A 14,168-nucleotide genomic window follows, 5' to 3' on the forward strand; every position below is an offset into this window, starting at 1 on the left:
GCATCTCCCAGCTACATGTCCCTAAATTTTTTTTATCTACAGCATGTTTTGGCAGTTGTTTTTGTATTGCTGCCATATATTTTCAATCCATTATTCAAAGGGAGACATCTGAAAAGTATCAATTTATATCAAAATTTGTTTTCAAAATGCACTGCTGTTGAACTTTTGAATGGAGAAGCTGCATGGCCTAGTGGATAGAGCACAGGCCCAGAAGTTAGAAGGATCTGAGTTCTAATCCTGGCCCTACCATTTATCTGCTTTGTGACCTTGGGCAAGTCACTTCACTTCTCTGGGCCTCAGTTACCTCATCTGTAAAATGGGGATTAGGACTGTGATCCCCATTTGGGACAAGAAATGTGTCCAACCTGATAAGCTAGTATCTACCCCAGCGCTTAGTACAGTGCCTGGCACATAGTAGTTGCTTAACAAATGCCATAATACAAAAATAGAAAATAAAAAAACTTTACTCCAACACACAGACAGAAGAATAAGCCTGTCTCTAAATTGACAAATCATCTATATTAAAGGAATGTTTCTGTTTTTAGCACTTCAGTTTTAAAAACAAAAAAGACCACAGAGCCCTAGTGGTTTCCTCTTACCTTGGCTAATAGCACAATACTGCCTTGAGTCAAATCTCCACCACTTTTTTTATTTGTTTATGTAACTGTTGTCTTGATATTTTCTCAAAACAATGCTGGGCACTCTTAAAAAAACTAAGCAAATAAAGACAGTGTCTGCTCAGCTTTGAAAGGAAAGAGAAATACCATCCAGGTACATTCCACGGATACAGAGAAAGTGGAGATACAGAGGATATAATATGGTTCTCAGAAAAGCTTCCTTTTTATGGTATTGTTAAGTGCTTACTATGTGCCAGGCAATGTACTAAGTTCTGGTATAGATGAAAGTTAATCAGGTTGGACAACAGTCCCTGTGCCACATGGGACTCACAGTATACACCACCCAATTAACTGGATAACTGCCTGAACTGCTCACCAGCCTTTGATAATGTACACCTGTGTTCACAGAGCTTAGCTGCAGCCTCCTTAAGGAAGCTTTTCTCACATCAGCAAGACATCTGTTTGAGTTGTTTCAGTAGTTATGGTAATGATTGTACCAGGCCATAAATTATACATGTAAAAGACATGATCCCAGTCCTCAAGGAGATTACGATGTAGTGGGGGAAACTGGCACAAGGAAAGAAGAAGAGAATGGAAAGAGAGGTAGGTGAATAAGTGCTTAAACAGTAGTGTATGTAAATTGATATACTGTAAAGTACATTAAGTGGCTCTGAGCACATAAGTGCTAAGGTGATGCAAAGGTGCTGAGGTGAGAGTTGGAAGGATTTGACTTGGGGGAGAAGAAAAAGTAATCAGGAAAGTTTTCTGGAAGAGGTGGGCTGTTAGAAGGCTTGGAGTTTTGAGCAGTAGCACAGGGGCTATGACACCAGCCCATGAGACCCAGCTGAAATCAGAATTGGTTTCATATATGCCCATGAGGTAAGCTCACCTTTAGAGTGTAAGCTCACTGTGGGCAGGGAATGTGTCTGTTTATCGTTATAGTGTATTCTCCCAAGCACTTAGTACACTGCTCTGCACACAAGTGCTCAATAAATATGATTGAATGAATGAATGTGGTCTGGCATGGATCCCGATTGATCTCAGAAATTAAGGTCCAGGTCCCTGCTGAGGTCAGGACTGATGAGGACTAGAGTGAGAATGGACAAAACTGTTCAAAGTGGCATAAGGCTCTACCTCCAGGTCTGCACACTCTCTTAGCTCACACTAGAAACTCAAAAGAGACTCAAGGGCAATTTAGGCACCAAGAAGCCATAACTGGAGAAGTGCAGATGCCCTTCCTGTTTCACAAGCCAAATCATCCATAACAAATGAGGAAGTGAATTTCAGTGGTGCTGCTCAGGCAATTACCCTGGTTGCCATTTTTGAGTGTTGTATGTCTATAAAAGCTTACCAAGTTGGTTTAAAGAATAAGAAATAAATGACACTGTTCTATTTCAATTGATTGCTACTCTCCGCTACTCTCCCATCCTTCCCAGCAGTATCTTCAGATAAGATCTCCTCCCTCCTCTCAAGTGCTACTCTATCCACCTGTGCTTCAGACCCCATTCCCTCTCATCTCATGAAATCTCTCGCCCCTTCCCTCCTCCCCTCCTTAACTTCCATCTTCAACTGCTCACTCTCCACTGGTTCCTTCCCCTCTGCCTTCAAACATGCCCACGTCTCCCCCACCCAAAAAAAACCCTCTCTTGACCTCACCTCCCCTTCTAGTTATCACCCTATCTCCCTCCTACCATTCCTTTCCAAACTCCTAGAACGAGTCATCTACACCCGCTGCCTTGAATACCTCAACGCCAACTCTCTCCTCAACCCCCTCCAATCTGGCTTCCGTCCCCTACACTCCACCAAAACTGCCCTCTCAAAGGTCACCAATGACCTCCTTCTTGCCAAATCCAATGGCTCTTACTCTATCCTAATCCTCCTCGACCTCTCAGCTGCCTTCGACACTGTGGACCACCCCCTTCTCCTCAACACGCTATCCAACCTTGGCTTCACAGACTCCGTCCTCCCCTGGTTCTCCTTTTATCTCTCCGGCAGTTCATTCTCAGTCTCCTTTGCGGGCTCCTCCTCCCCCTCCCATCCCCTTACTGTAGGGGTTCCTCAAGGGTCAGTTCTTGGTCCCCTTCTGTTCTCTATCTACACTCACTCCCTTGGTGAACTCATTCGCTCCCATGGCTTCAACTATCATCTCTATGCTGATGGCATCCAAATCTACATCTCTGCCCCTGCTCTCTCTCCCTACCTTCAGGCTCGTGTCTCCTCCTGCCTTCAGGACATCTCCATCTGGATGTCTGCCCGCCATCTAAAACTCAATATGTCCAAGACTGAACTGCTTATCTTCCCTCCCAAACCCTGTCCTCTCCCTGACTTTCCCATCACTGTAGACAGCACTACCATCCTTCCCGTCTCACAAGCCCGCAACCTTGGTGTCATCCTCGACTCCACTCTCTCGTTCACCCCTCACATCCAATCCGTCACCAAAACCTGCCGGTCTCACCTCCATAACATCACCAAGATCCGCCCTTTCCTCTCCATCCAAACCGCGACCTTGAAGGTTCAATCTCTCATCTTACCCCGACTGGATGATTGCATCAGCCTCCTCTCTAATCTCCCATCCTCCTGTCTCTCCCCACTTCAGTCTATACTTCACGCTGCTGCCCAGATTATCTTTGTGCGGAAATGCTCTGGGCATGTTACTCCCCTCCTCAAAAATCTCCAGTGGCTGCCTGTCAACCTACACATCAAGCAAAAACTCCTGACTCTCGGCTTCAAGGCTCTCCATCACCTCACCCCCTCCTACCTCACCTCCCTTCTCTCCTTCTCCAGCCCAGCCCGCACCCTCCACTCCTCTGCCGCTAACCTCCTCACTGTACCTCATTCTCACCTGTCCCACCATCGACCCCTGGCCCACATCCTCCCCCTGGCCTGGAATGCCCTCCCTCCACACATCCGCCAAGCTAGCTCTCTTCCTCCCTTCAAAGCCCTACTGAGAGCTCATCTCCTCCAAGAGCCCTTCCCTGACTGAGCTCCCTTTTTCCTCTCCTCCTCCCCATCCCCCCCACCCTATCAATCAGTCATATTTATTGAGTGCTTACTGTGTGCAGAGCACTGTACTAAGCGCTTGGGAAGTACAAGTTGGCAACATAACCCTACCTCCTTCCCCTCCCCACAGCACCTGTACATATGTTGTACAGATTTATTACTCTATTTTACTTGTACGTATTTACTATTCTGCTTTGTTAATGATGTGCATTTAGCTTTAATTCTATTTGTTCTGATGACTTGACACCTGTCCACATGTTTTGTTGCCTGTCTCCCCCTTCTAGACTGTGAGCCCATTGTTGGGTAGGGACCATCCCTATATGTTGCCAACTTGTACTTCCCAAGCGCTTAGTACAGTGCTCTGCACACAGTAAGCACTCAATAAATATGACTGAATGAATTGTGAGGGTTTAAAGTATAACCAAAAAGCAATAAAAATGCCATTTTTTCTCAAACCACAAACTCCACTTCCTGTTAAAATTCAATCACTGTCTGAGTTTTACAGCTCCAAAACATTAAATCCTGTCTCCCACATATTATTCATTTTTCATAATTTCATGGTAGATGCTTACAGAATGTAAGAATAATCACGATTATTTGTCATTCCCAAGACTTCCTTGTTTAAATTCATATGTGTGAAAATGACCTACCCTGACAATGATGGGGCTTACCACCTCAGTTTCACAAATGTTGCCCTCCAGAGCCATTACTAGCTATGGGAGCTGGTACTTTCAGCTGCCAAAGAAGAGACAAACCTTTCCTTTGTTACTTTAATGCTTCACTGGTTAAAGGTGAATAATAATGCTGCTAAGGCAGAACATAAACATGCTCTTCCCCCACGAAAACCAAGTTGAGGGGTGGTGCGCTCTCTTCTAAGCTTTGTTGAAATAAGCGAACTGTTCACTTTCATAGATCGTGTCTTTGGGAAATCCTGGCTGGTATTATTGTTCAAATCATCTCTTCAGACCTTTCACATAATTGAATCAGTTAGATCATGAAAAGTTTTTAAATTCCAAAGAGTCAAATGTATTATTTATCACTTCATGGGTTAAAAAAATAGACATTAGAAGCCAATATAAGCTTGCTTTTAACTAGCAGGATGTCTTATCTTATTTAGCTTTCAGAGTCAGAAGTTGCCTTGTCATTGAGTGTTGTACCTCATTTCCTTCAAAGGCCTAAGCCAGCAGACGTGACTTATTTTTCCACTTTAGTAATGTAATTTTTCCACTTCTTGTACCACAATATTAACCTTTTCAACTAAACAATACCTCCTGAAATGAAAATGTACTATATTTAAATAAGTGGGCTGCTTTATGTTAACTGCATGGTTTAAACTTTAAACAAAATATTTGTGCTTACATAAATGATTGGAAAAGGTAAAATGTCATAACACTGGGTGTTTGTTATTAAAGTTGGAGCTTGACTTCAGCTTATGACAACTGAATTTTAAACAGAGTGGGTTATGCTGACTCCATTTATGCAAAATTTCAATATTTCAAAATGCCAAAACCTTTTGAGGAATAAACAAATGGTAGGTACTCTAGGGTATGAACTGAACTGTCAAGAGCTTAGATTTAGCTCTTCACTACTCACACCTGTTTGATGGGTTTAGATTCACCCCTTGTCCAAGAGCAGTGGTGAAGCATTCCTTGACATGGATAGGTTTGGGAAGGTGAATAGAATCAGGGGACCTGGGTTCTAATCCTGTCTCCATCACTTGTCTTCTGTGTGATCTTGGGCAAAGATTTAGCTTCTTGCTGCTTCAGTTTCCTCATCTATAAAATGGGGATACAATAAGTGTTCTCCTTTCTCCCTTAATTCTTTCAATTATATTTAATGAGAGCAGCAGTGTGGTTCAGTGGAAAGAGCACGGGCTTTGAAGTCAGAGGTCATGGGTTCAAATCCCAGTTCTGCCACTTATCAGCTGTGTGACTTTGGACAAGTCACTTCACTTCTCTGTGCCTCAGTTCCCTCATCTATACAAGACTGTGAGATGAAGACTGTGAGCCCCCTGTGGGACAACCTGATCACCTTGTAACCTCCCCAGCGCTTAGAACAGTGCTTTGCACATAGTAAGCACTTAATAAATGCCATTATTATTATTATTACTATGTGCAAAGACTGTGAGCCCTGTTTGATACAAGGACTGTGTCCAACCTGATTATCTTGAATCTGTGTCAGCACGTAATACACTGGTTGTCACATAATAAGCATTTAACAAATACCACAGTTTTCATTATTGCTATTATTGTTGTTACTATTATAGAGGGGAATAGGGAAAAATTAAAACATCAACTTTTATAACTGGAAACCCAGAATTGGCAGAGATATGATGGAACTGTCCAGAACTGGTAGAATTTTCAGAAAGGAAACCCTGTTTCAGATATTAAAGATCAAAGTGAAGGGAAAGACCATTTCTTAATTTTTACCATCTTGTTGGGTGTTTGTACTCTTTGTCTTGCCTTCTGCTGTTAAGTCATCTCCAACCCATGGACAATGTCTCTTATACTCTTTGATCAATGACAAAACCAAGGGGGGATAAGATACATCTGCTTGGGCTTCCTAGAACTGCTCACCTAGTTTCCAATTAATACCTAATTAAACTGCACACCTGGGGTGGGTTTAGCCTTAGTTCTCTCCGTGCAGTGTTTAACCCTCTCCTGAACTTGTTCTGCCTAGAGTCAATCAATTAATCAATAGAATTTCTTGCCAGTCAATCACATTTATTGAGCATTTACTGTATGCAGAGCACTATACTAAGTGCTTGGGAGAATACAGTGCAACAACAAACAGACACATTCCCTGCCCACAGTAAGCTAGCAGTCTAGAGGGGGAGACAGACATCAGTACAAAGAAATTACAGATATATACATAAGTGCTGTGGGAAGGGGGATGAATAATGGGAGCGAGTCTTGGTGATGCAGAAAGGAGTGGGAGAAGAGGAAAGGAGGATTTAGTCAGGGAAGTCCTCTTGGAGAAGATGTGCCTTCAATAAGGCATATGGGTGGGGAGAGTAATTGTCTGTCAGTTATGAGGAGAGAGGCTGTTCCAGGCCAGAGGCAGGAGATGGGCAGTGAGATAGACGAGATTGAGGTACAGTGAAAAAGTTAGCATTAGAGGAGTGAAGTGTACAGGCTGGGTTGTAGTAGGGGAGTAGTGAGGTGAAGTAGGAGGAGGAAAGGTGATTGAGTGTTTTAAAGCCAATGCTGAGGAGTTTATGTTGGATGCAGAAGTGGATGGGTAACCACTGGAGGTTCTTGAGGAGAGGGGAAACATGGCCTCATTATTATTGTAGAAAAATGATCCAGGCAGCAGAGTGAAGTATAGACTGGAGTGGGGAGAGACAGGAAGCAGGGATGTCAGCAAGGAGGCTGTAATCAAGGTGGGATAGGAAAAGTAGTAGCAGTTTGTCGACAAAATCAAAGCTATCATTCATTCAGTTGTATTTATTGAGTGCTTACTGTGTGCAGAGCACTGTACTAAGTGCTTGGGAAAGTACAGTACAAACATGAACAGTGACCTTCCCTATCCACTAGTCCATGCTGCTTCTCTAAGCTCACCTCAAGCTGCAGGAAATAGCTCACTGTAGGCCAAGAATGTGTTTTATGTTATATTGTGCTCTCCCAAGTGCTTGGTACAGTGCTTTGCACACAGTAAGCACTCAATAAATATGATTAATAATAATGATATGTATGGAGTGCTTACTGTATGCAGAACACTGTACTGAATGCTTGGGAGAGTACAATATGACAGAATTGGTAGATCCATTCCCTGTCTCCAAGGAACTTAGACTCTAATGGGGGGAATTGGAGGGAATTGGAGGAACTGGGGATTTCAGGAGGGAGCTAAAGAGCACTAAGCACTAAGTGAGAAGCAGCGTGGCTCCGTGGAAAGAGCACGGGCTTGGGAGTCAGAGGTCATGGGTTCTAATCCCGACTCCCCTACATGTTTGCTGTGTGACCTTGGGCAAGTCACTTAACTTCTCTGAGCTTCAGTTACCTCATCTGCAAAATGGGGATTAAGACTGTGCGCCCCATGTGGGACAATGTGATCACCTTGTATCCTCCCCAGCACTTAGAACAGTGCTTTGCACATAATAAGCATTTAACAAATGCCATCATCATTATTATTACAATGCTCTGCACATGGAATGTTCTCAGTAAATATCATTGATTGATATGGAGTGATTACTTGAGAGCCAACAGCTATCACTGATTGATAGGGAATAGTTACTTGAGAGTCAAAGAGTAGTGTTGCTGAGCAGAAGGGCAGAGTTTTAGAAGGAAAGGATGATTTGAAGTGCCCAAAGTTAGCCTGGTCCCTGGATTTCCACCAACAGCACTCGATGGCACCTGTACAGGAATGGAGCAAGCTCGTTGTGGGCAGGGAATGTGTCTGTTTATTGTTGTATTGAACTCTTCCAAGCACTAAGTACAGTGCTCCACACACAATAAGCACTCAGTAAGTATGACTGAATGAAGCACACTGCGGAGGTGAACCCGGGCTGGGAATTGCTGGGGTGAGATCCACAGGGGACCAGCCCACCCAGTGGAAGTCAGGAGATGATTTTTGAAGGATTATTTAGTGTGTGCTTTTCTTAGGCCAATCTAAGAAATGATCATTTACCCAAAAAATCATTGGGGCTGGGGAAAAAGCACCTGCCAATGGAAGGGATAGCTGCTAATCAAGCCATTTACAAAGTGGAAGGAAAGCCCTGCTCTACCCTAGTAATACAGGGAGACAGGTGACATGTCTGAGGGAGACAGCAAAAATGCAGGAAAGAGGGGTTCAGAGAAAGGGTAGGTAACTCTTAGTTTGAATTTGAGAGGTCTCTGGGTGGTCAGATGAGTGGTTCAGTTTATATAGGGACAATCTAAGCACTGACAAAGAGGAGATTTCTTTTGACTAGAAAATATGCTTTCCCTTTTCTATTTTTTTATGATATTTATTAAGCGCTTACTATGTGTCAGGCATTGTTCCAGGTGCTGGGGTAGGTACAAGTTAATCATATTGGACAGAGTCCCCATCCCACATAGGCCTCAGAAGTTTGCCTGGTCTAGGGACTAACGGGATTAGGCTCCAGTCTTCTGTCCTGGATACTCTTAGTCATCTTCAAGGATGCAGGTTTATGACTCATAACTTTTTTCACTGGGATTGCACCTTGCATTTTGCCTAATCCTGGTGCCTTTGAATTCCAAAACATCCTGCCTTTGCATAACAGTCTTTATAGATCCTGATTTCCAATTCATTCAGCCTCCCTGTTTTAGAAATGCAACATTACCTCAAACGTGCTAGCGTAACTTTAGACACCAGAAGAAATAAAGGTTGAGAATGATTATATTAGATCTGAAAACTAATTTTAGCATTTTCCAGATGGTTGTGATTCCCACTTTACTGGATACAACTGACTCACGGACAACAAGGAAAAAAACCCTTAAGGTTCTGGAAAAATACTGTTAGTGTTGCCAGTAGAAGAACCTTTGAATCAAATGGAGTGCCGCCTCATGGGCAAGACAGATATTGAGTCAATGATATGTCAAATATTAGCTCTATTGGTCTGATGTATGCTCAGAATGTCTGATTCTGGCCCCCCAGCAAAAAGAAAAGATAATAATAGTGATAATAATAATTATGGTATTTGTCAAGTGCTTTCTAGGTGCCAGGCACTGCACAAGCAAATCGCGTTGGATACAAGCAAATCAGGTTGCAAGTCCCTGTCCCATGTGGGGCTCACAGTCTCAATCCCCCTTTTACAGATGAGGTAACTGAGGCACAGAGAAGTGAAGTGACTTGCCCAAGGTCAAACAGCAGACACGTGGTGAAGCTAGGATTAGAACCCATGATCTTCAGACTCCCAGGCCCCTCTTCTGTCCACTACTCCATGCTGCTTCTGAAGTCCTGTACTCCTGGTTAAGTCATGGAAACACCATAATGGAAGTCGAATAAAACCTTTTAAGGTTGTCTTGAAATCTCATTTGTGAAATTACAAAATAAATGCCTCAGTTAAGGAAATTTTGACAAGGATGATGCAACACAAAGAATCCAGCTCTCTGAAGCCTCTTACTGATAAAGGGAGATGGGGAGTAAAGAAACCAGCAACAGCAAATTTGGAACCTTAAACTGCCTCCCTCTCCTCCCTCCCACAACAAATGAAAGGTTTGTCCATGCTGCATCAAACCTGGCTGGTCTCAAATCAGACTTTGGTGTGCATGTGCATATTTATAGCTGTCTTTCACGTTTGAAGATGGCACTGTTAGCAGTGTGATTTTGATTTTGTGATTTTAAGCTCCATGTGGGCAGGGATTGCCTCTACCAAATCTGTTGTACTTTCCCAGGCTCTTATTTCAGTGCTTTGCACACAGTAAGTGCTCAGTAAATACCATTGATTGATCAGTGGACTCACAGTGATAAAGATTAGTGTGGATGACAAGACCAATGCCAGAATGGCAAATGTGGGGCAAATGTGTTCTAATGTCTGTGCTTGAGGGCAGCTTTTGGTGCAGGGGGGTTGGATTCTGGAATGATTGGGAATTGTATATTATAAATTATTTATATTAATGCCTTTCTCCCCCTGTAGGCTATAAGCTCAGTGTGGGCAAGGAACATGTTTACCAACTCTGGTGTATTCTAGTCTCCCAAGTGCTTAATTCAGTGTTCAGCAAACAATGAATGCTCAGTAAATACCACTGATGGTGGAGATGATGATGAGCCCTTCCCCAGCCTTAGCCCAGGACTTCTCAACTTCAGCCCCCGCATTAGTCTGGCCTCAGGTTTCCTAGATACATTTTGGTCCATAATTGTGAGTCAGTAGCGGTGTGCTGATCCTTGGGTGTGTGCTTCCAGAGCACAGTCATCATCATAATAGTAGTAATGATTGTATTTGTTAAACTCTTACTATGTGCCAAGCTTACTATGGGTTGGACACAGTCCCTGTCCCACATGGGGCTCATGGTTTTAATCCCCATTTTACAGATGAGGTAACTGAGGCACAGAGAAGTGAAGTGACTTGCCCAAGGTCACACAGCAGACATGTGGCAGAGCTGGGATTAGAACACGTCCTCTGAGGCCCATGCTCTATCCAAAGAGCTCCTGTGTGAGTGAGACAAGAACTAGCAGAGATGTTCTCAAACTGTTGAGTTGGATTTCTCACAGTATCAGAATCATATTCTCACCCCCACTTCCAGATCCAATCAATCAATGGTATTTATTGAGCGCTTACTGTGTGTGGAACACTGTACTGAGTGCTTGGAAAAGTACAATGAGACAGAGATTGTAGATGTGATCCCTGCCCACAAGGAGCTTTCCGGCTATAGATTCCTTGGGTTTTTTTTCCTCCAGCTTGGCTGCGTAGAATAGGTTGACAAGCCTGGACCTAATTCACAGCCATGCTTGATTCTCTTGATGATTGGGAGTGGATCTGACCACACCCCTCCAATTATGATATCATTTTTGACTAAATTTAGGATCTTGATAAACTTCTCAGGGCAGTCCAACTTTTTTTGAGTGGCCAGAGCCCAGATTTACTGATGGTGACAAATCATTTTGTAAATTCTGGATACTCCCTGCCCTTCGTCTCTAGCCATAGAGTGGCCAAGATCATGTCGGCTGTACCCCTCTGTCATTTGAGAGCCTCATTGTGGTTCTGGGAGTGCAAAGTGCATATTTAACTAATTTCTTCAATAATCAATCCAGGAAGACTCTGGCTAGGATCTTGCCAGTCGTGAAATCCCATAATAGTTCCCAGTAGGTTTTTTTTCAACTCTTTTTTTGAAGATGGTGATGATGATAATAATAATAATATAGCAATAATAATGGTATTTGTTAAGTGCTTACTATGTGCCAAGCACTGCACTAAGCACTGAGGTAGGTACAAACTAGTAGGTTGGACACAAGTCCAGGTCCCACAACGGGCTCACAGTCTTAATCCCCATTTTACAGATGAGGGAACTGAGGCCCAGAGAAGTGAAGTGATTTCCCCAAGGTCACACAGCAGACTAGTGGCAGCTATACTGTAGACTGTAGTGGCTCTAGACTGTAAGCTCGTTGTGGGCAGGGAATGTCACTGTTTATTGTTGTATTGTACTTTCCCAAGTACAGTGCTCTGTATACGGTATACAGCATACAGAGAAGCAGCATGGTGTAGTGGCTAGAGTCCGGGCCTGGGAGTCAGAAGGTCATGGGTTCTAATCTCCACTCCACCACATGTCTGCTGTGTGACCTTGGTCAATCAATCAATCAATCGTATTTATTGAGCACTTACTGTGTGCAGAGCACTGTACTAAGCACTTGGGAAGTACAAGTTGGCAACATATAGAGACAGTCCCTACCCAACAGTGGACTCACAGTCTAAAAGGGGGAAACGGAGAACAAAACCAAACATACTAACAAAATAAAATAAATAGAATAGATATGTACAAGTAAGATAAATAAATAAATAAATAAATAGAGTAATAAATATGTACAAACATATACATATATACAGGTGCTGTGGGGAAGGGAAGGAGGTAAGATGGGGGGGATGGAGAGGGGGACGAGGGGGAGAGGAAGGAAGGGGCTCAGTCTGGGAAGGCCTCCTGGAAGAGGTGAGCTCTCAGTAGGGCCTTGAAGGGAGGAAGAGAGCTAGCTTGGCAGATGGGCAGAGGGAGGGCATTCCAGGCCCGGGGGATGATGTGGGCTGGGGATCGATGGCGGGACAGGTGAGAACGAGGTACGGTGAGGAGATTAGTGGCAGAGGAGCGGAGGGTGTGGGGTGGGCTGTAGAAGGAGAGAAGGGAGGTGAGGTAGGAGGGGGCGAGGTGATGGAGAGCCTTGAGCCCAGGGTGAGGAGTTTCTGCCTGATGTGCAGATTGATTGGTAGCCACTGGAGATTTTTGAGGAGGGGAGTAACATGCCCAGAGCGTTTCTGGACAAAGACAATCCGGGCAGCAGCATGAAGTATGGACTGAAGTGGGGAGAGACACGAGGATGGGAGATCAGAGAGAAGGCTGATGCAGTAGTCCAGATGGGATAGGATGAGAGCTTGAACAAGCGGGGTAGCGGTATGGATGAAGAGGAAAGGGCGGATCTTGGCAATGTTGCGGAGCTGAGACCAGCAGGATTTGGTGACGGCTTGGATGTGAGGGGTGAATGAGAGAGTGGAGTTGAGGATGACACCAAGGTTGTGGGCTTGTGAGACGGGAAGGATGGTAGTGCCATCAACAGAGATGGGAAAGTCAGGAGAGGGCAGGATTTGGGAGGGAAGACAAGGAGTTCAGTCTTGGACATGTTGAGTTTTAGGTGGCGGGCAGACATCCAGATGGAGATGTCCTGAAGGCAGGAGGAGATGCGAGCCTGGAGAGAGGGGGAGAGAGCAGGGGCAGAGATGTAGATGTGGGTGTCATCAGCGTAGAGATGATAGTTGAAGCCGTGGGAGCGAATGAGGTCCCCAAGGGAGTGCGTGTAGATCGAGAACAGAAGGGGACCAAGCACTGAACCTTGGGGAACCCCCGCAGTAAGGGGATGGGAGGGGGAGGAGGAGCCTCCTGCAAAAGAGACTGAGAATGAACGACTGGAGAGATAAGAGGAGCACCAGGAGAGGACAGAGTCTGTGAAGCCAAGGTCAGATAGCATGTTGAGGAGAAGGGGGTGGTCCACAGTGTCGAAGGCAGCTGAGAGGTCGAGGAGGATGGAGTATGAGCCGTTGGATTTGGCAAGCAGCAGGTCATTGGTGACCTTTGAGAGGGCAGTTTCCGTGGAATGTAGGGGACGGAAGCCAGACTGGAGGGGGTCGAGGAGAGAGTTGTTGAGGAATTCTAGGCAGCGTGTGTAGACAACTCGTTCAAGGAGTTTGGAAAGGAATGGTAGGAGGGAGATGGGGCGATAACTAGAAGGTGAGGTGGGGTCAAGAGAGGGTTTTTTTAGGATGGGAGAGACATGGGCATGTTTGAAGGCAGAGGGGAAGGAACCAGTGGAGAGTGAGCGATTGAAGATGGAAGTTAAGGAGGGGAGAAGGGATGGAGCGAGAGATTTCATGAGATGAGAGGGAATGGGGTCAGAAGCACAGGTGGCCAGAGTAGCACTTGAGAGGATGGAGGAGAGCTCCTCTGAGGATACTGCTGGGAAGGAAGGGAGAGTAGCAGAGAGTGTTGAGATCCGGGGGGTTGGAGAAGCGGAGGAAGTGACTTTGGGGAGGTCGGACCTGATGGATTTAATTTTGTTAATGAAGTAGGAGGCCAGATCGTTGGGGGTGAGGGAAGGAGGAGGGGGAGGAACCGGGGGCCTGAGAAGGGAGTTGAATGTACGGAAGAGCTGGCGGGGGTGATGGGCATGGGTGTCAATGAGGGAGGAGAAATAGTTTTGTCTGGCAGAGGAGAGGGCTGAGTTAAGGCAGGACAGGCAGGGCAGACATCCAGATGCAGATGTCCTGAAGGCAGGAGGAGATGCGAGCCTAGAGAGAGGGGGAGAGAGCAGGGGCAGAGATGTAGATCTGGGTGTCATCAGCGTAGAGATGATAGTTGAAGCCGTGGGAGCGAATGAGGTCACCAAGGGAGTGAGTGTAGATCGAGAACAGAA

Source organism: Tachyglossus aculeatus, chromosome X1, assembly GCF_015852505.1.
Source record: "Tachyglossus aculeatus isolate mTacAcu1 chromosome X1, mTacAcu1.pri, whole genome shotgun sequence".
Taxonomy (NCBI): domain Eukaryota; kingdom Metazoa; phylum Chordata; class Mammalia; order Monotremata; family Tachyglossidae; genus Tachyglossus; species Tachyglossus aculeatus.